Raw genomic sequence first — 22,323 nt, 5'->3', positions numbered from 1 at the left:
TACACAGGAAGTGTGAACAAGCTCCTTCCAGGAAGAAGTTGGAGACTTGGTTTTACTGTTGGAGGAAGCCAGAGGGAGAATGTAAGGTAGGTGCCTACTGGCTCTTTTGAGCTCTGAGGAGGATGGTAGTCAGCAACTAAATACAGGCTGATCAGAAGCCGGACCTTCAGGCAACAGCTGGAAAAGTATGCAGTCAAGCCCCTTCCTGGAGGAAACTGGGAGATGGGTGCTTATTCCTGCTCCCTTTGCACCGAGCCCAGGCATCTAGTCACAGGGAGTATTTGCACATCCATTTAAAAACTGCTTGTTTGCTATAATTCTGTGGAATTCATGAACATGAGTATTCAGAGCTAGGACATTTGGGGGTTGTGCCTCCAGTAGCAGCCTTAAAAGTTGGGATTCTCAATGTGAGGTCCGAACTCTTCCCTCCTCTTGGAGAAGCTGGGAACTTCCCTTCCCAACTGTAAAGCACAATTAGTGTGGGGTTATGGTGTAGGTCTCAGCCTTTCCCACCTGTTTCAACGTGGGTACTTTCTCAGCTGCCTGATGTGTAGGAGTCACTCAACTAGTTTCTGGATTTTTCTCAGAAGGAATTGATCCATAAGGAGCTGTATATTCTGTGTATTGTGAAAGGAAGTAAATTCAATAGCTTTGTATGTCACTATCTTAGTGACGTCTCCATTTCTTTCTTCATAGTGGAGATAATAATAGTACCTATGTTGTAGGGTTGCTGTGAGGATTACACAAGTTAATAAACACACAGCATTTAGCAATTATTACTTATTACTATTACCTACTACTTATTACTACATTATTGTTACTACTGCCATTATTCAGTGTTGTCAAGGCAGGTACTTGAGAACATACTATGAGTCCAGCCCTGACCAAAGAACACAGCTCACCAGTAAGTCATGCATGGGGATGTGCAAAGATTTGTTTCCATTTCACATGGCCTAAAGTTTGGTTCGTTTTGAAGGGATATAGATGATTCAGCACTGTTCATTGTTTGCCACGCCAGTATACAATTCCTTGTTTAATGCTTTATTGATCAGGAATGTGTGTAGGCACTCTGCTTGAGAGACCTCCTTGGAGGACGTCTAGTATTGATGTCTTATTGCCAAGGAAACTGCAGGTTATTTCTTTTCTTTATAGGAGCTGCTTAATAGCATCAAGCCATTGATCCATTTATTGTATTTGGCCCCCTGGCAATGGCTAATGCTGGAAAGACCATGTAATAAAATAGTTTGCTTAGAGGGTTGGGAGAAAATGAATATCGTTCTTGACTGAGGGAGGCATGGAGCATTGGCTGGCTCTTAGACATCTCTCTACTCTTACAGCAAGCTCTGGGTGGTTGGCTGCATGTGTGCCATAACCTACCATTTATTTTCCTTTAGTTTCAAGTACTGTGCCCTTACACATGTTCTTTTATTGGTTAGGATACCTTCCATTTTCAGATAAGTTACTTTTCAGGGGACTCTCTGGATCATAGTAGGGTGATGGGCTAACACTAGAGGAATAGAAAAGAGTCATGTTTTAGATCGGAGAAGGCAATGGCACCCCACTCCAATACTCTTGCCTGGAAAATCCCATGGACAAAGGAACCTGGTGGGCTATAGTCCATGGGGTCGCTAAGAGTCAGACACGACTGAGCGACTTCACTTTCACTTTGCACTTTCATGCATTGGAGAAGGAAATGGCAACCCACTCCAGTGTTTTTGCCTGGAGAATCCCAGGGACAGGGGAGCCTGGTGGGCTGCCGTCTATGGGGTCACACAGAGTCGGACACGACTGCTGCGACTTAGCAGCAGCAGCATGTTTTAGATAAGAGATGAGAAATAATTTTTAGTCTGTAGGTAGAAGTATCACTCAAAAAAGCTGCAAAATCTTTCTGACATCATGACATATACTGGGGGGAAGCTATTTTATTTTCCTTTCTGATTAAAATACAGTGGATATAGGAAATAGAAATTTGATTCTGGAAGACTGAGGCCCAAATGTTATCTCTAACACTTACTGCCCTGTGTCCTTGAGTAAGTTATATAGAATTCTTGACTATCTATAAAAATAGGATTGTAAGAGCTACCCTTATTGGCTAATGTGAGAAATAAATGAAATGAGAATTGAAGCATAGTAGTTATACCACAAACATTCATCTCTGTCTATCCACTGTGGGTAGAGTTGTGGGTGGTTGACAGGGCAGGGGTATTAGGTACCAGTCTGAGCTCTTAAGCACAATTTAGGACAAGGCCTCCTCCCAGCATCAAAAAACAATTGGGGGGTGTCCACTCTTTTGGAGGGCACCACGCTAAAGGCACTATTGCTTGGTTGATGGTTCTGTCAATCTAAAGCCCTATTTAGGGACAAACAGATGGGTTCTCTTTAACTCCCAGTTCTGTATCTATTTCTTCAGTTCAGTTTAGTCGCTCAGTCGTGTCCGACTCTTTGCGACCCCATGAATCGCAGCACGCCAGGCCTCCCTGTCCATCACCAACCCCCGGAGTTCACTCAGACTCACGTCCATCGAGTCAGTGATGCCATCCAGCCATCTCATCCTCTGTCGTCTCCTTCTCCTCTGCCTCCAATCCCTCCCAGCATCAGAGTCTTTTCCAGTGAGTCAAATCTTTAAGGTCCTCAAAAAAAAAAAAAAAAGCCGCTTTGTCAGTAAATGCAAGTGATAAGCAAGGAAGAGTGTGGAAAGGGAATATTTCTAGGGCAAATTTTTATTGAATAAACAATGTGGAAGCATTTTAGTAAACTGTAAAGCATTACACAGGCATGCGTGCTAAACTGCTTCAGTTGTATCTGACTCTTTGGGACCCCATGGACTGTCGCCTAACAGGCTCCTCTGTCCATGGGATTCTCCAGGCAAAAATACTGAAGTGGGTGGTGGTTTAGTCACTGAGTTGTGTCTGACTCTTGCTACCCCATGGACTGTCGCCTGCCAGGCTCCTCTGTCCATGGGATTCTCCAGACAAGAATACTGGAGTGGGTTGCCATTTCCTTCTCCAGGGTATCTTCCCAGCCCAGGAATTGAACCTGGGTCTCCTGCATTGCAGGCAGATTCTTTACCAACTGAGCTATGAGGGAAACCCACTGAAGTGGATGGCCATTCTCTTCTCCAGGGGATCTTCCCAACCCAGGGATCAAACCCACATCTCTTATGTCTTGCATTGGCAGGCAGTTCTTTACCACTAGCGTCACCTGGGTGAAGTCTAATTCCTGGGGCATTTAGCCTTGGGCAGTGCTCCTTTATATTTGCTAGAAGCCTTCTCTCTCTCTCAGCTAGAAGCCCTCAGCCAGCACAGTGAGGTAGAAGATGTCCTGCCCATTGGCCTCTGCAGTGACAGGAAGGACAGCCAAAACCAGCTTCTACAGAGAAGGCCCTGGTGAGAGCCTTTCACAGTGTTTGAAAAGTAAAAGATTTCTGCAACCACACAGCCCTACATTAGAAACTCTTTCCCCTTAAAAATGCACACACACAGCCCCACACACGTACACACATGGATACATATATATACACACATGCAAATATATACACACATATGCTTAGACATACACTTGAATATACACTCATGCACATGCATATACACAAGCACATAGTCACACTTAAATCTCATACACACACATACATACACAATGCTGCCAGCTTATGGGAGGAGAGAGTGAGAGTCAGCCCTGACTTTTGTCTAACAAGAAGACATGGGTCATTTTCTCACCAGTGCAAACCAAAGGAAAGTCAAGCTAGAAGTTATGGTGACTGTGGTCTTCAATGGTAGCTAAAAGGACTTAGTGGAGAAGGAAATGGCAACCCACTCCAGTATTCTTGCCTAGAGAATCCTGTGGACAGGGGAGCCTGGTGGGCTGCCGTCTATGGGGTCGCAAAGTCAGACACAACTGAAGCAAGTTAGCATGCATGCATTCATGAGGACTTAGTCTCAGGATAATTTATTCTTCCTTGTTTAAGTGGTTTGGGAAATAAAAGACATTCAGAGGCCTTTTTATTGATACTAAAAGCCATTTATACAGGTGGGCATTCTGGGAAAAGGTGTTTTGCAGAATTTGAGGCATGTGTCCATGTGCTTAGGAAGAGAGAAAGCATATATGATCCATGGCCTCTTGACAACAACTTTCGAAAGTGATCTAACAATATACACACACGTTCTAAATCATACATAAACAAGCCATATATTTACATATTTCACTACTTGAAGTCTGTGCCTTAATTTAGGTTCTTGACTCTTTTTCTTCTGTCTTTAAAATATTTCAATAAAAAGAAGCTATACAACTTGAGTGAGTCATCCTCTCCCCGGAACAATATTATTCTGAGTTAGAATCAAAGACCAGCAGTTTCTTCTGTGTGTGCAAAAAAAAAAAAAAAAAAAAAAAAAAAAAACTGTATATGAAAGCAGGTTGGAAATGTAACTTTCCTTGACTAAACTTCCCAAGAGTTCTGACTGCCATGCAAGTCATAGTCAACTAAGATTTCACAGTTGTCAGCAATCAGAATTGTAACTGTTTCTCCCTCTTCATTCTGTCCATCCTCCCTTTTTTCTCTCTCACTCTCTCTCTCTCACACACACACTTCTGGATAAAAGCTGAGTGATTACCTGATAAGAACTAACAGGCTATTTGATAGGTGATACTGGGATCAGTCTGCATGGTAGATCAGCAGGCAGGCTGAAGCAGGGTCTTTCCCTAATTGGAAATCTGAGTGGGAGGTGAGACATTATTTGGATTTGCTGTTTTGTTTTTGGAGATGAAGCAGGTCCATATACAGGTAGATCCCTTAGCAGCCATTTGTATTCAGCAGTCCTTGACATATCTATTTACTGAGACATAATATAGAAGATTTTTAAAGACACATGTAATCCTCTCTCATCCTTTATGCAGCCTTTTGAGACATTTCATCAGGATATCACATCTTCTTTCTGGGGACTTGTGGTAAATTACATAAGGTCTTTACAGGCACTGAAAAGATCATAAAGTATCTGGGCTCTCTTAACTTCTTTGTGCCGGAATACCACTTTGGTTCTCCTCTTACCTAATATTAACATATTAGATGAATTCCAAAACTGTGTAAGTCAAAGTTCTCAACTAGAAGGAAGGCAAACACTAAATACTTCTAAAAGAAAGGGGAATCTTTGTTCTAATCAAGTAATTCTTGATTAAAAAACATTGTGGATGTGAGAGGCAACTTGAATTGTAGAATAAATAGAAATGGGAAATGGACAAAACAACTTTGCTTTTAGAACTCTGCTGCTTAAGCTCAGGGCCCCAAATAACTCAATAGTAATTATATATCCTTTAAGTTTTCCTCAAATAACATAGCTGCTTTGATTTTACTAATAGAAATGCTCATTTTTTTTGTTTGGATGTGCTATTAAATTTTTCTGCATCTTTATCCTTATTTCCTTTTTCTAAACATACCAAAATAATGCAGTAAACATATACCTATGCTAAGTCACTTCAGTCGTGTCCAACATATACCTATACATGTATGATTTTTTAATGTATTTTTAATTGGAATGTAATTGTTTTATAGTGTTGGGTTGGTTTCTGCTATACGACAACATGAATCAGCCACAAGTACACATATATCCCCTCCCTCCCACCCCACCCCACTCCACCCTACTCCTCTAGGTCATCACAGAGCACCAGGCTGAGCTCCCTCTGTATTATACAGCAACTTTGTGCTAGCTATTGATGTTTTACACATAGTAATGTATATATTTCAATGCTACTCTCTCAATTCATCCCATCTTCTCCTTCCCTTGCTGTGTCCAAAATCCATTCTCTATGTCTGTGTTTCTATTCCTCCCCTGCAGCTAGGTTTGTCAGTACCATTTTTCTAGATTCCATATATATGTATTAATATATGATACTTTTTTTTCCTCTTTCTGACTTACTTCACTCTGTATAACAGTCTCTAGGTTCATTCACCTCACAACAACTGACTCAATTTCATCCCTTTTGAGGGCTGAGTAATATTCCACTGTATACATGTACTGTATCTTCTTTATCCACTCATCTGCCAGTGGACATCTAGGTTGCTTCCATGTCCTAACTATTGTAAACAGTGCTGAAATGAACATTGGGATACATATGTCTTTTGCAATTATGGTTTCCTCAGGGTATATGCCCAAGAGTGGGATTGCCACATCATACAGTAGCTTGATTACTAGCTTTTAAAGGAATATTCATGGGGTTCTCCATAGTTGCTATATAAATTTACATTTTTAATAATGTATGTTCTTTGATTTTATAAATGAAGAAAAGGAATTTAAGTGCACTTTTTTTCCCATTCTTGCCTTCTCCCACAGAGTGATATGTGTTATGGTAAATTCAGTGTGACTCTTTTCAAGTTAAATGTTTTATATCTGTAGAGTAACATAGCTATCTCTAAACAAGATAGTGATTTTTGTTTATATAAAACCTTATATTAATTATAAAATAGTTAAGTCTCTTTGCAACTTGCTTTTTTTTTCACTTAACATGATATTTTTCAGATGTGTGCATGTTGGCATAGTATATGTATAATTTCATTTTCTTCAACTGCTTTATCATCTTCTATAATTTGAATGTACCATATTTCAGGCATCTTTATTGCACTCTCAAATCTTTCCATTGTGCTCTGTAGAACTCTGAAGACTTTCTTGTTCTCTGGAGATTTTCTTTCCCTCTTGCTCACTGGAAAGTACCCCAGCCCTGTGAACACTGCCTCTCAGAACCCCTCTGTCCTAGTTAATGCATTCTCTTCTCCGGGGGACTGTTTCATTCCTGTTCTCTCCTCAAACGTTATAGACCCCTTTCTCTCACAATCCCCTTAGATCACAATTGCTTCCTATTTTAGAGATAAAATCAGAGTAATTAAAAGAAAACTCCTTCATTTTTCTACCACCAAACCTATATGACTACCCACCTCACCTAGTCTTCCTTCCTAACATGAGTGAGGTGTTTGTTTCCGTCTAAAGGCAACCTCTTGTACACTAAATCCATGTCCTCTTTCCTATTTAAGACATGGCACCTACACCTGTCCTCCAGTCTTTTACATCATCAACTTCCTTCTCTCTTCTGGGTCATTCCCAACAATATACAAATATGCTGTGGTAAATATCATAAAACTTTCCTAGGCTCTATGTTTTCCTCCTACCACTCTCTAGTCTCAGCTTTTCTTTTATAGTAGATCTCCTGGAAACAGTTGTCTGTATTCAATGTCTCTACCTCTCTGCAGGGATTCACTCCTCTATCTATGCCAGTCACAACACTGTCCCCAAAGTCTATCAAGATTATACTTAACAATGTTACCTGTCTTGCCAAATCTAATAGCCAACTTCTATTTCTCATTTTATTTCAGCATAATAACTACCTTCTTGTTGAAGACAGTTTATTAACTTGGTTTCTAAGGCATCAAACTGTATATTTTTTCCTCATTTTTCACTGATTTCTAATTCTCAGTTACCTGTAACGATTCACCTCTTATTCATGAGCTCTAATTATTGAATGTTCTCTGGGCTCAGTGCTTGGCTCTCTTCTCTTTTTTAATTGAAGATATCACATTTCTCATATGCATTTGGTTTGGAATCTGCTAGAGTTACAATGGGGGCAGGACTGTAAGAAGAGTCCTGAAGATTCAGTCTTCTGAGTATCAGAAGGTCTACATTATTTGTATTGTTTTAGATTAGTTAACATAAAGCTAGTGATTCTATTTACACTGCAAGAAAAATTTTCATGTTTTCTAATATATTTTATAGAATAAATTAATGTTATGTACTCCATGTATAGCCCAGTTAAGATGAAAGGTTAAATTTCTGGGAAATTAGATATCCTTGGAAATTCTTGCTTTCAGTAAATAAGAGGCAGAGCGTGATGTGATTCAGTCTCCCATAGTGCTCTCTGTCCATTGATTATGGTCCCAGGATGTTAATATTCTCTGCCTTGTTTTTTTTAATCTTTCTGAGAATAATAATAAGGGTAATATTCTTAGAATTTATGACTCAAATTCTTCCCTTCTAAGCTTTATTCTTTAAAAAAATGTGATCTAAAATGTTTCATTTTAATGAATTGAAAAATTTTGTGTTTAATTTTTATTTCCTTCCTGTCTGCACTTACTTTGTTGGTGATTCTTATCTAGCTCAATGACTTTATATATCATTTACAGCTTGAGGACTCCACATTTCTAATCCTAATGTGGACCTCTCCCCTAAATTCTATGCCTATATACTCAATTACCTTTTTGGCATTTGAATACCTAATAGCAAGCTCAAACATAACGTATTTAAGAACTCCTAAATTATACCCCACTCTTTCCTACTCTTTTTTCATCTCGTTAAAGGCATCACAATTCACCTTGTTGCTGAGAGCAAAACTGCAAATATTATAATATTCTCTTCTGTTCCTGCCATAGTACATATCCATTCCACTGGATAGTAGTAAGCTTTACCTTCCAAACATGTTCTTCCCTGGGTTGGGAAGATCCCCTGGAGAAAGGAAAGGCTACCTATTCCAGTATTCCGGCCTGGAGAATTCCATGGACTGTAGAGCCCATGGGGTTGCAAAGAGTCAGACACAACTGAGCAACTTTCACTTCACTTACCTTTACAACATACTGTGAATCCACCTACTTTTAACCAACTCTGTTGTGACCATCCAAGTTAACTTTATCTCTTGCCCCCTAACATCTCCTTCTTGCCACTCTCTGCTCAATCTACACAGCAGGCAGAATGATTTTTTAAAGCACAAATAATAATCTGTTAACCTTTATCTAAAACCCATCTATGTCATCCCACAGTACTCAAAAGAAAATTCATATTCCTTAGAACAATCTTTAAGACATTACATGCCCAGCCCTGCCAATGTCTTTGACTTTCTTTCCAGCCACTCACAACTCTGCTTACCTACTTCAGCCACTCCTCAAACATCCCAACTTCATTTTCCCTTCAGTACAGTTTTCTTTTCCATCCCCTCTTCCTGTCAAGTTCCTGCTCTAGATCTTACAAGTCTTCATTCAGGCATCTGATTAAATGTGACCATTTCAATGAGACACTTTGCAGTTACTGTCTGTTAAAATTTTCAACCTGATCATTACTCTCCATTGCCTTATATAACCATTCAAAAGTATAGGGTAGATTTATGTGTTTTAATTTTCTATTTCTACTATGAGGGAAGAAACTTGATACATTTTGTGCATTACTGTATTCCCAACACAGTACAGGGCACATTTAAGTACATATAATAATTAAGTGGATCAATGAATGTGAGTACTTTAAAACATAATGGGAGGAGTGTTAGGTATTTTTGAATTAAGAATGTGGAGTCCATGTCCCCTTTTCTTGAATATGGACTAATAGAATATGGCAGAAGTTATGCTGTAATAGTTTTTCAGCTGAGGCCTTTAAAGAATGGAAGCTTATATTTCCTATATTTGGAGGTATTCATAGAACCCCAGAAACATTCTGTAAGAAAACAAAGAATCATATAGAAAAATCACATACAGTTGTTCTTGTAATTATCCTACCTGAGGTTCCAAAGAGTAGCCCATTATCAACTTCCAGATATGAGTGAGTAAGTGTTCAAATAGCCTCCAGTCACTGAATGACCCTTACCCTTCAGTCTCTCAGCTCATGCTGCATAGAGCAGAGATAAACTTTCCTTTTAAAGTGTTGTCCAAATTGAAAGTTTGTGAGCAAAATAAATGATTGTTCTTGGTCTGAATCATTCAGGATTGGGATGCAGCAGTAGATAACAGGAACAATGAGCAAAAGACTAATATATATTTGGCATTACAATAGTATTGAACTTCCCTGGTGGCTCAGGCAGTAAAGTATCCATCTGCAAGGCAGTAAACAGGTTCAATCCCTGGGTCAGGAAGATCCACTGGAGAAGGAAATGGCAACCCACTCCAGTATTCTTGCCTGGGAAATTCCATGGACAGAAGAGCCTGGCGGGCTACAGTCCATGGGGTCACAAAGAGTCAGACGCAACTGAGCAACTAAGCTTGCATGCACTACAGGATTATTGTTGACCAAGTGGCCCATTATCAAGGCTAGAAATCTGCATGCCTCTGTCCCCTGCACAGTGGCATCAGAATTGCCAAGGAGAATAATGCAGTCAAGCCCTGGATGGAAAGCACTTTCCTCTCATAGAGGAGAGAGAGCAAGTTCAGCTTCAGTAGTGGGCACTGGTTCCCCTATAGGCAGTGAGTCCCTCTCAGCAACTTTCAGTACAGCACAGGGAACTCTACTCAGTGCTCTGTCATGACCTAAATGGGAAGGAAATCCAAAAAAGCGAATATATGTAAACATAGAGCTCATTCACTTTGCTGTACAGCAGAAACTAACAACATGATAAAGCAACTATACTCAGTAAGATTGTCTTTTAAACAAAAGGCAATTAGTCTGGATATTCCACTCTGGTGGGGCACCAGAAGGACACTGTCCTCTCCCCTCTGGGGACAGATATAATAGTGGGGTGTGCTAGGTGCCATGTGACGCACATGCTTAAGGAAGGCAAAGGAGCACATACTGAGTTTGAAACTGGGAAAGATAGTCCTACCTAAGGTGACCATTCCAACACAGTCTATGAGGACTCTTTCAATAAGAAACTGTTCAGGACCCAAGGTCCATTCTCATGTGCTTGAATAGGGGGTGAGTCACTGCATGCATGAGACTGCCTTTCCCTACAGTTACTTATGTGGATATTTTACTTGTGACCTTGCGTAAGTGTAACTGGTCTATCTTTTGCTTTTACGACTGTGATGGGATGAGTGTGGTAGACTAATGCTGCCACTCACAGAAGTGGCAAAATTCAGATTAAAAAAAAATTCAGAACTCATCAGGGTATAGAGGGTTGGACCACACAAAAACAAAAAAGAGGCAAAAACTAGTATGACTAACATGAAGAGCATGAAGGACAAAATGATAGGACACTGAACGGTGAGCTCCCCGGGTCGGTAGGAGCCCAATATGCTATGGGAGATCAATAGAGAAATAACTCCTGAAAATGAAGAGACAGAGCCAAAGAGAAAATAACACCCAATTGTGGATGTGACTGGTGACGGAATTAAAGTCCAATGCTGTAGAGAGCAATATTGCATAGGAACCTGGAATGTCAGGTCCATGAATCAAGGCAAATTGGAAGTGGTCAAACAGGAGATGGCAAGAGTGAACATCGACATTCTAGAAATCAGTGAACTAAAATGGACTGGAATGGGTGAATTTAACTCATTTGACCATTATATCTACTACTGTGGGCAAAAATCCCTTAGAAGAAATGGAGTGGCCATCATAGTCAAAAAGAGTCTGAAATGCAGTACTTGGATGCAATCTCAAAAACAACAGAATGATTTGTTTGATTCCAAGGCAAACCATTCACTATTACAGTAATCCAAGTCTATGCCCCCACCAGTAATGCTGAAGAAGCTGAAGTTGAACAGTTCTTTGAAGACCTACAAGACCTTCCTTCTAGAACTAACACACAAAAAAGATGTCTTTTTCATTATAGGGGACTGAAATGCAAAAGTAGGTAGTGAAGAGATACCTGGAGTAACAGGCAAATTTGGCCTTGGAGTACAAAACGAAGAAGGTCAAAGTCTAACAGTTTTGCAGAGAACACACTGGTCATAGCAAACACCCTCTTCCAACAACACAAGAGAAGACTCTACACATGGACATCACCAGATGGTCAACACCGAAATCAGATTGATTATATTCTTTGCAGCCAAAGATGGAGAAATTCTATACAGTCAGCAAAAACAAGACCAGGAGCTGACTGTGGCTCAGATTATGAACTCCTTATTTCCAAATTCGGACTTAAATTGAAGAAAGTAGGGGAAACCACTAGACCATTAAAGTATGACCTAAATCAAATTCCTTATGTTTTTACAGTGGAAGTGACAAATAGATTCAAGAGGTTAGATCTGATAGAGTGCCTAAAGAACTATGGATGGAGGTTTGTGATATTGTACAAGAGGCAGTGATCAAGACCATCCCCAAAAAAAGAAATGCAAAAAGGCAAAATGATTGCCTGCAGAGGCCTTACAAATAGCTGAGAAAAGAAGAGAAGCTAAAGGCAAAGGAGAAAAGCTATACCCATTTGAATTTAGAGTTCCAAAGAATAGCAAGGAGAGATAAGAAAGCCCTCCTCAGTGACCAATGCAAAGAAATAGAGGAAAATAATAGAATGTGAAAGACCAGAGTTCTCTTCAAGAAAATTAGAGATACCAAAGGAACATTTCATGCAAAGATGAGGTCAATAAGGACAGAACTGGTACGGACCTAACAGAAGCAGAAGATATCAAGAAGAGGTGGCAAGAATACACAGAAGAACTGTACAAAAAAGATCTTCATGACCTAGATAATCACAATGGTGTGATCACCCACCTAGAGCCAGACATCCTGAAATGCGAAGTCAAGTGGGCCTGAGGAAGCCTCACTATGAACAAAGCTAGTGGAAGTGATGGAATTCCAGATGAGCTAATTCAAATCCTAAAAGATGGTGCTGTGTAAGTGCTGCATTCAATATGCCAGGAATTTGGAAAACTCAGCAGCATCCACAGGACTGGAAAAGGTTAGGTTTCATTCTAGTCCAAAGAAGGCCAATGTGAAAGAATGTTCAAACTATTGCACAATTGCACTCATCTCACAGATTAGCAAAGTAATGCTCAAAATTCTCCAAGCCAGGCTTCAACAGTACATGAACCGTGAACTTCCAGATAGAACTTCCAGATGTTCAAGCTGGATTTAGAAAAGGCAGAGGAAACAGAAATCAAATTGCCAACATCTGCTGGATCATCAAAAAAGCAAGAGAGTTCCAGAAAAACAACTGCTTTATTGACTACACAAAAGCCTTTGACTGTGTGGATCACAATAAACTGGAAAATTCTGAAAGAGATAGGAATACCAGACCACTTGACCTGTATCCTGAGAAATCTGTATGCAGGTCAAGAAGCAACAGAACTGGACATGGAACAATAGACTGGTTCCAAATTGGGAAAGGAGTATGTCAAGGCTGTATATTGTCACCTTGCTTATTTAACTTATATGCAGAATACATCATGTGAAATGCCAGGCTGGATGAAGCACAAGCTGGAATCAAGATTATGGGGAGCAATGTCAATAACCTCAGATATGCAGATGATACCACCATTATGGCAGAAAGTGAAGAATAACTAAAAAGCCTCTTGATAAAAGTGAAAGAGGAGATTGAAAACTCTGGCTTAAAACTCAACATTCAGAAAACAAAGATCATAGCATCCAGTCCCATCACTTCATGGCAAATAGATGGGGAAACGGTGGAAACAGTGACAGACTTTATTTTCTTGGGCTCCAAAATCACTGCAGATGGTGACTGCAGCCTTGAAATTAAAAGACACTTGCTCCTTGGAAGAAAAGCTATGACCAGCCTAGACAGCATGTTAAAAAGCAGAGACATTACTTTGCCAACAAAGGTCCATCTAGTCAAAGCTATGGTTTTACCAGTAGTCATGTATGGATGTGACAGTTGGATTATAAAGAAAGCTGAGTGCCAATGAGCGCCAACAAATTGATACTTTTCAACTGTGGTGTTGGAGAAGACTCTTGAGCGTCCCTTGGACTGCAAGGAGATCCAACGAGTCCTAAAGGAAATCAGTCCTGAATATTCATTGGAAGGATGGATGTTGACGCTGAAACTACAATAGTTTGGCCACCTGATGTGAAGAACTATCTCATTGGAAAAGACACTGATGTTGGGAAAGATTGAAGGCCGGAGGACAAGGGGACGACAGAGGATGAGATGGTTGGATGGCATCACCGACTTGATGGACATGAGTTTGAGTAAACTCCAGGAGTTGGTGATGGACAGGGATCCTGGTGTGCTCTGGTCCATGGAGTTGCAAAGAGTTGGACACAACTGTGTGACTGAACTGAAGTATGACAAAGATTTTGAGAAGGTAACTGCAGAAATAGCTAATATTTTCTGTGCTGTTGAGGTGTTTTATTCTTTTGAGGTATTTTCTGATTCTTGGCTGGGAGTGAGATACTGATAATCAGATAGAGGGGCTGCTACTGAAAGGTAGAAATGTCAACAGAACTTTTGGCAACTCCACAGAGCAAAGGAGGTAAAAGTTGGAAGTCAAAGTAGCCAGGATGTGAGGGTCTAATTTTTAGAATGAAAAGAAGTGTAACGAATTGACTCTGAGACTTGACACTGTTTCCCCTGAGGTGTGGCTGAATTCTTAAACTGCCCAGCACAAGAAACCAAACAGCAAAACTCTGAAACATATGTGAGGGTTTTAAGACTCATGGTGTCAGGAAGACAAAAATTAGAGTTCAGGGCATACCAAAAAGGAAAAGTTTGTTAAATATCCTAAACTCTCAGATAGGACACTTAGGTAGTTAAACCCCAAAAGTGAAGATTACTCAGAAATAAACAGAAAATTACAAAGAAGTTAACTTGAGTAAGCTCAGTCTCTGATTGGTTAGCATGACCTTATCCTTTCTACTGCTTACACAAGAATAGAATAACCTTCTCTGGAAAAAGTAAAGTTATCCAGATTGTCTAAAAGTTTACTAACATATGTCTGGAATTTACTCAAAAACTACTAGCCGAACAAAATAATAAGACAAAAGAAAAGCAAAGCAACAATAGAAACAGAGTGTCATCAGACAAGAACATTAAAGTAATTGTTATAAATTTGAGAAAATAAATGAGAAATGGCGAATTTTATTAGGAAAACATAACCTTATATAAAATCAAATTAAAATTATAGAACTGATAATTTAAATAACTAAAATTAAGAACTAGATTGGTTTAATGATAAATTGGACAAAAGAGAAGATTAGCAAGTGGAAGTCAGTTAACATTTAGAATGAAATATGGAGGGCCAAATGGATGAAAAATATAGAGACTATTATAAGACTCATAAGAGTCATAGTGAAAAGTCTATCATGTATTTAACATATAAGAGTTCTAGAAGAGAAATGAAAGAGAATGAGACACAAGAATTATTTAAAGTAATAATGGCTAAGCTTTTATGTTAATAGAATACATCAAGAAACAGGTGCAGGAAGTTTAACAAATCTAAGGGGAAAATACAAAGAAAGCAATCCCAAACTGTTAAAAACCAAAAAAAAAAAAAGTAATAATTATTGTAAAGCAGCTGAAAAATGATATATTACCATCAAAGAAGCAGGAAATAAGTTGACAGTGGACATAAAAATATTGAAATGATGAAAAATGATATGCTATACAAAGAAAAACCGAAAGAAGTTAATGTGATTGTAGTACCAGATAAAATAAGATTTTAAATATTTTGTGTCTTGTATGTACAGTACAGTTAGACCCTAACATTCCCTGGTTCCCCATCTGCAGGTTTAACCATGGTGGGCTGTGCACGAGGTTCAGGATCTGGGTTGAATCACTGAATGCACAATCCTGCACATATTGAAGGCTGATTATAAGACTTGAGCAACAGCATGTTTTGGTATCCATGGGTTCTAGAACCAGTCTTTTGGAGATAGACTGGTTGCAGGATCTCTGACTATCAAAATGATGATTATATGTCTCTTGTATAAAGTATAGAGCTCTGAAAATCTTTAGCCTTTTATTGAATGACTTAGTCCCTTCAGGTATAATGTAACCAGGGATACATGGAGGTTAATATTTACCATCTTGGAATTGTTTACTATTTTTTTTTCTGTTTCACTTCTTTTTCTCTCCTTATCTATGTTGAGTATTTTTATTAGTTCATTTTATTAGCTTACGAGTTACACATTCTTTCAGTGGTTACACTAGATAATATGTGTATATCTCTATATCACATGCTAGACTTACTAAAATTAATAAGTTCTAATTGTTATACATCTACTAACATAGGTTTAAAAGACATAAGGTGCAAAATACAAAAGTAAAAGTTATCAATCACAGTGGGAAACTTTAACTTCTTTCAATAACAAAATATAACTAAACATTCCTGGGTCGGGAATTCACTAGAAAAAGGGATAGGCTACCCACTCCAGTATTCTTGGCCTTCCCTGGTGACTCAGATGGTAAAGAATCCACCTGCAAAGCAGGAGACCTGAGTTCGATCCCTGGCTTGGGATGATCCCCTGGAGAAGGGAATGACTACCCACTCCAGTATTCTTGCCTGGAGAATTCCATGGAATATATAGTCCACCGGGTTGCAAAGAGTTGGACGCGACTGAGCAACTTTTACTTTCACTTTTTAAACAGATAAGATATTCATAGCACTATTCAGCACTATACAAATCCAGACTAACATAAAAATGAAAACATGTCTATCAACAGCAGAATGTATAAATTATAAATTTATAGGTATTATATAGTAATTGGAATGAATGAACTGCTACATGCAACCCAAATCAATCTTACGAACAGAACATTGAGTAAAGGAAGCCAAAAACAAAAGATGACATACCACATGATTCAATTTTATTTAAAAGTCAAAAACAGGCAAGCTCCTTTATGGCAAGAAGATTCACAATAGTTATTATCTTTGGGGAAGGAGGTGAATGAGGGGATATGTATTAATAATAGGAGTGTCTGTGATGCTGATAATATTTCACTTCTCAATCTGAACTTATGTTGTGAAAAGTAAAGACACTGTCAGCCAGGTGTTGACAGCTCAGTGTTTATTTTTATGTTGGCATCTCTATGGCAGGATAAACATTCTATTAGCATTCTGTCCAGCATTTTGAGATGATGATCGATAACTGGGGAGAGGCACAGTGAGGCAGGTGTAAGAAAGTCACAGTGCAGAAATGCAAGACGATAGACCATGGCAGTGAGTTTTAAAATACAGTCTGCACCTGAGGAATTTATTGAACATGCAGATTCCTGGGTACGACCCCTAGAGAGCATGATTCATTGTCTGAACTGATATCCAGGAGTGAGTATTTTTACAAACACTCCAGGAAATCCTAACACAGGTGATTTAAAGACCAGTCTACACTCCATGGGGTTGCAAAGAGTCGGATACGACTGAGTGACTACTGCATACTCATGCACGCACTTCAGAGTGCTCCTTAATAGAGGAAACACTTAGGTTACAAAAGTATGGAACCCCCACATAAAATACGGTAATAACTTACAAGGATTCACTTTGAGCTACAGCCTTGATCATACAGCCTGTTTTCTAATAGATTTCCTATAGGGTGTCTTTAAGTTCAACTCCTTCAAACTACTTTGGAAAGCAAATTAGAACCTGACTGACGAGCTTTTGAAAGACAAGTTATTATTCTATGACAAAGCTTAAATCTGCTCTAATTTAAAGATGGAAATTATTTAAAACTATGGTTTTGCACTTCTGATAATAAATCATTTGCTACATACAACACAACTGGTCACAGTGCAAGCTTGTCATGATACTCTGGTTGATAATCCTGGATATACTCATTTATGTAAGGGGACTCCCAGTAAAGTTTGAAGAAAACAGCTCAAAAAAGCCATTCTTCAGGGAAGTTAGAAATCTCTGGACAGTATTATTTATTAAAAAGAGCCCTGCTCTAAAGCTAAGGTCTTTTTGCACCTCCATGTTAGAGATGAGATAACCAAATAATAACAGAAGCTGTGACTGTCCTAAGGATACACAGAGATGGGGTAGGCATTATAGTACTCATCTCCTCTTACCTGTATGAGGATTTGTGAGACAACTGGCTAATTTTATTCAACATTTTCTTCTGCTTCCAATGATTCTTATTTCACCTGAATCCCTCTTATTTGTTTGGTTAATAATGGTTCATGCTCAGTTGCTGAGTCATGTCCGACTCTTTGAGATCCCATGGACTGTAGCCCGCCAGGCTCCTCTGTGCATGGGATTTCCCAGGCAAGAATAGTGAAGTGGGTTGCCATTTCCTACTCCAGGGTATCTTCTCAACTCAGGGATTATACCCATGTCTCCTGCATTGACAGGAGAATTCTTTACCACTCTGCCACCAAATTTGCACATATAGCATTTATATGAAGTCCTTACATGAAGAATCGCTTTCAAGGATGACTTTAAATATATAAAAAACACACAAACTAAGAATTAAAAAAATACAAAAATTTCTGCAATTTTTAACCCATGTAAAATACTTCATGTTTAAATTCAAGGGATATTTGATCCAAGTGTATGTGTACTTACCTAACATAAATGCTAACATTCTACAAATGTTCTTCAGATACCTGTTCCCAAAAAAAGAAAATACAAAGTCTTTACCACTAAAAAGTAATTAGAAGTCATCTTACCTAAAAGTTTTCAGTTAGTTGTGCAATAACAGGGAAAACATTGGCAAGCCTGAAATAGCACCTTTTCAAATAGTGTACTATCAATATTCCTTAGTAATCCTCTTTTGATGTTTAAAATTCATTCTTATCTCTTCAAGTATACTTGAAATTGTTTAGTAGTGGATGAAAAACCAGAGTGCAAACCTGGGAAGCATAAAGCAGAGTTTCTGAAAGATTTACCCCCAACATATGCTCTAGCATTCGCTGACCAGCTGTTTACAGTTGCAGTGGCATGGCCAAAAAGATGGTTCAGGTTTTTCCATAACATGATGTGGAAAAACCCAAGTCAATTTCTTTGCCAGCCCACTGCTTTCAGGTCCCCACTCAGCAGTGACTGGCTGGCATCTCTGGGAGTCAGTCCACTCTTCTCAATTTTTAACCACCCACACTCACCACGGGTGATTCTTGTTCACTCTGATCAAATAATTTAATTCAGATTAAATAGCAAATAACCGAGAGGCCAAATCGGGCAGGTGTTATCCTAGCAGAGTCTCATTTCAGATAAAACCATCATCTGTGTCTTGGTGGCTGTGTGTGTGTGGGGGGGGGTGCCCACAAGGAAGAAGAGCCTGCTGGCACTGGGGAGCCGGGAAGAAGGAGCAGGGATCTTTCTTGGTGGGCGGCACAGTAGGTGCAGAGGAGGCAAAGTGGAAAGTAGACGAAGAGGCATTTGATGTTTTCTTTCTAATAATTTTCAGGTAGGTAGTTAAAGATGGGGGTATAGCTTTTTTTCAGGTAAATGAGCTTGAACTAACTAGGCCGCAGCAGTGCATCGGAACCCCAGTGAGCCTCCATCCTTAATCCCTTGAGAAACGTAAATGTTCTCCTTAAATCAGCATAAGGAAGACTGAGGTTAAATTGAGCAGTAATCGGTAAGACTAGTGGAAAGTTAGTCAAAAGTAACCAGACTATACCTCAGCACTGTACATTAAAAAGTCCTGTTTTAATTTGGATGCATCCTTAAATGTGTGATAAAATGTCTATTTTGGGGGGTTTGATTATTTGTTTTTATTTCAGGCTTCCCTGGTAGCTCAGTTGGTAAAGAATCCACCTGCAATGCAGGAGACCCCAGTTCAATTCTTGGGTCAGGAAGATCCCCTGGAGAAGGGAATGGCAACCCACTCCAGTATTCTTGGGCTTCCCTGGTGGCTCAGCTGGTAAAGAATCTGCCTGAAATATGGGAGACCTGGGTTTGATCCCTGGGTTGGGAAGGTCCCCTAGAGAAGGGAAAGGTTAATTAATAATTAGCTATTTTATTTCCAATTAACAAAATTTTAAATTAAATTTTAAAAAATATATAATAAAAATTTAACTAATAAAATTAGTTATTTTATTACTTTATTTATCTGTTACTCTATTTCAATAACTAATACACAGGGAGATAAAAAGGTAAACCTCCAAACAATTTAGAAAAAGAAAACGTCAGGGACATATGGACCATGTATTCTTAGCATATGCCATCCTAGGTCTTACCCACATCAGAAGTGACTCAGGAAAACTCCTAAAAAGGGGCCCAGTAAGGGGAAAATAGTTCATTTGTCATGAGATCAAGGAACAAAGGATATACTGTATCTGATATTAACCCTCAAAGTATTCTTAGAGTTAAGTCACAGAGAGAGCAGTCCTTGGGCTTTTCTCCCAGCAAAGCCCTTGCAGAATTCATGCTTGAAAAATGTCAGGTTACATTCCTAGGCTGTTATTACTTGACAGATCAGACTTACGTAATGTACACACTTTCCTCCATTGTCTTATAAATCACAGAGAATGCACAAATGTTTTCTAAGTACTAGTGAAAGCTAGAACTAGCCTCTCAGTTGTCAATTAAAATCTAAGAAAAGGCAAGTCACCAACCATTTAGATCTCTCTCATACTTGTAACTCAAAAAAGGAAACCTATTCCTTATAAAGGAGAAGGAAATGGCAACCCACTCCAGTATTCTTGCCTGGAGAATCCCATGGACAGAGGAGCCTGGCGGGCTACAGTCTATGGGGTCGCAAAGAGTCAGACACTACTGAGTGACTAAACAACAACAATTCCTTATAAAATGTTTTGCTTTATTTTTTAATGTGTGTTGGCAGTAGAAGATAGGAATATGGTTACCGTCTCAGGTAGACTCTGGTTAGAAAATGAATTCTCATCTCAGCGTTCCCTTTACGAATCACATGAACTTATGCAAGTCACTACCCTGTTGTCTGGCTCTCCCAAACTAATGCTTCCTCTTTTCTGCCTCTCAAGAATAGCATATGATCATTAATACATTTTTTTGAAAAGTTAAAGTATTATGCAAATGGCATATCTAATGTAACCTTTGTCAGACAAAACAGAAACTGAGAATTTAGGAAGTTGGAAATTTCCTCCCCAGGCTGAGCTATGAGCAAGTGAAAGTCTCTCTGTCATGTCCAACTCTTTGCAACATCATGTAGCCTGCCAGCCTCCTCTGTCCATGGGATTCTCCAGGCAAGAATATTGGAGCAGGTTATCATTCCCTTCTCCAGGGGCTCTTCCCAACCTAGGGATCAAACCCAGGTCTCCTGCTTTGCAGGCAGATTCTTTACCATCTGAGCCACTGCCCCCTGTGAGAAAGCACCCAACAGTCACCCAACAAAGGTCTGCCCACAGGTGCCCTACGGTAAGACTTTGCTGAGCCTCATCTGAACCCCCTTCCATGGCTCAGCTCAGTCATCTGCTTCTTAAAAAAATAGAGAAGGCAAGGTCTTGGTGTGAGAAAGGACAGTGGTGGAGCAGGTTGTCAGTGCTGCCACATGGATAGCACTAGGCAGTGATGAAAGTCCACCTTCAGAACAAGATCAACTGCCTGTGAACTATAGGCTGAAACAGAGGGTCACTGCCCAGCAGTGGCCTTTGTTTCCACTAAGTAGCAAGTATCAGGAAAATAGAAATCAGTAGGCGGATAGAATATTCAATGTCCAGCTGAGTCTCTAAACCAGAGAAGGGGAGTGAGAGTTTTCCCAGAATGTCAGCCCTGTTATAGAGGCACAAAAGCTCACTTAAGACCAAGTGAAGGGTTTAACTATAAACTGTTCATGGCTCCTACCACAGCCCTGGATGATAAAGAGCCGAGGGCCTTCCACACATGGCACGCTGCTCGAATTCAACAAATGCAGGGGACTTAAAATTGTTAGACAAATTAAATGAGTGTTAAAGTGGTCCTTTAGAAGAGTTCTTAGTTCTCCTTTGGCCCCTTGTGAAGGTTCTGCTTCTAGGGCAGACTTTAATAAAGATAGGCAGCTAACCAGTTCCGTTACCAAGGATTCGAAAGGTCAAATGACTGAAGGTGGCTGCTTTGGGTGAGTGAATGAGGAGTCAAGAACAGGATTCTGCAACCTGTAGAGGAAAAAGCAGACACCTGCTTCCAATGGAGACAGTCCAAAGAGAGCCCCTAGGTTATCCCGAAGAAGGGAGTGATGGGCACTGTTTGCAGTCTCCATGTAAGCTCAGATTGGCAGGCTTTCTCTGAATGTATTTCAGTTTCTATGAGAGAAAAAGTCCTCCTCAACCTCAATAACAAAGCACCTCCATCAATGAACTGGGTCTGTTTTCATGGAAGACACTTTCTCTAGGTCCTGAGGTCCTCTCTAGTAGAAAACCATCACACAGACCTGAAGAAGTCCTGGACTGAAGGGCAGGTTGCAGGACCTCAGCGCTGACTCTTGACCACAATTGGGTCGATCATACAGTCCCTCACTTGGCTTTCCTGTCCTCCACTTGGGACTGAAACCCATGCTATCTTTTTCTCATAATCTCTCAGGCAACCTAGCCCGTTGATGAATGCTCGTTAAATGCTTATTGACAGACTAAAGCCCTTACTTGAGAGGGACCTGCAGAGAAGTATCTTTTAGTTGGAGAAACATGATCGACATCTAATCATCAAGCTTTGCAATAGGGGTGACTATGACACCCCAGACTCTAGCAACAGAATGACACCTCCTGTCCTCATCACATGCTCTGCTAGTTCAGGAAGCCCTCTGGCAGCCTCTGATGTTCTATCAAGAGTCTCCTTTTGGACTCCAGGCCCTAGGCAGAAAGATCTCCATCCAT

This window comes from Bos indicus x Bos taurus, chromosome 12 (genome assembly GCF_003369695.1).
Source record: "Bos indicus x Bos taurus breed Angus x Brahman F1 hybrid chromosome 12, Bos_hybrid_MaternalHap_v2.0, whole genome shotgun sequence".
NCBI classification, from domain to species: domain Eukaryota; kingdom Metazoa; phylum Chordata; class Mammalia; order Artiodactyla; family Bovidae; genus Bos; species Bos indicus x Bos taurus.
This window is presented reverse-complemented; position numbering follows the sequence as displayed.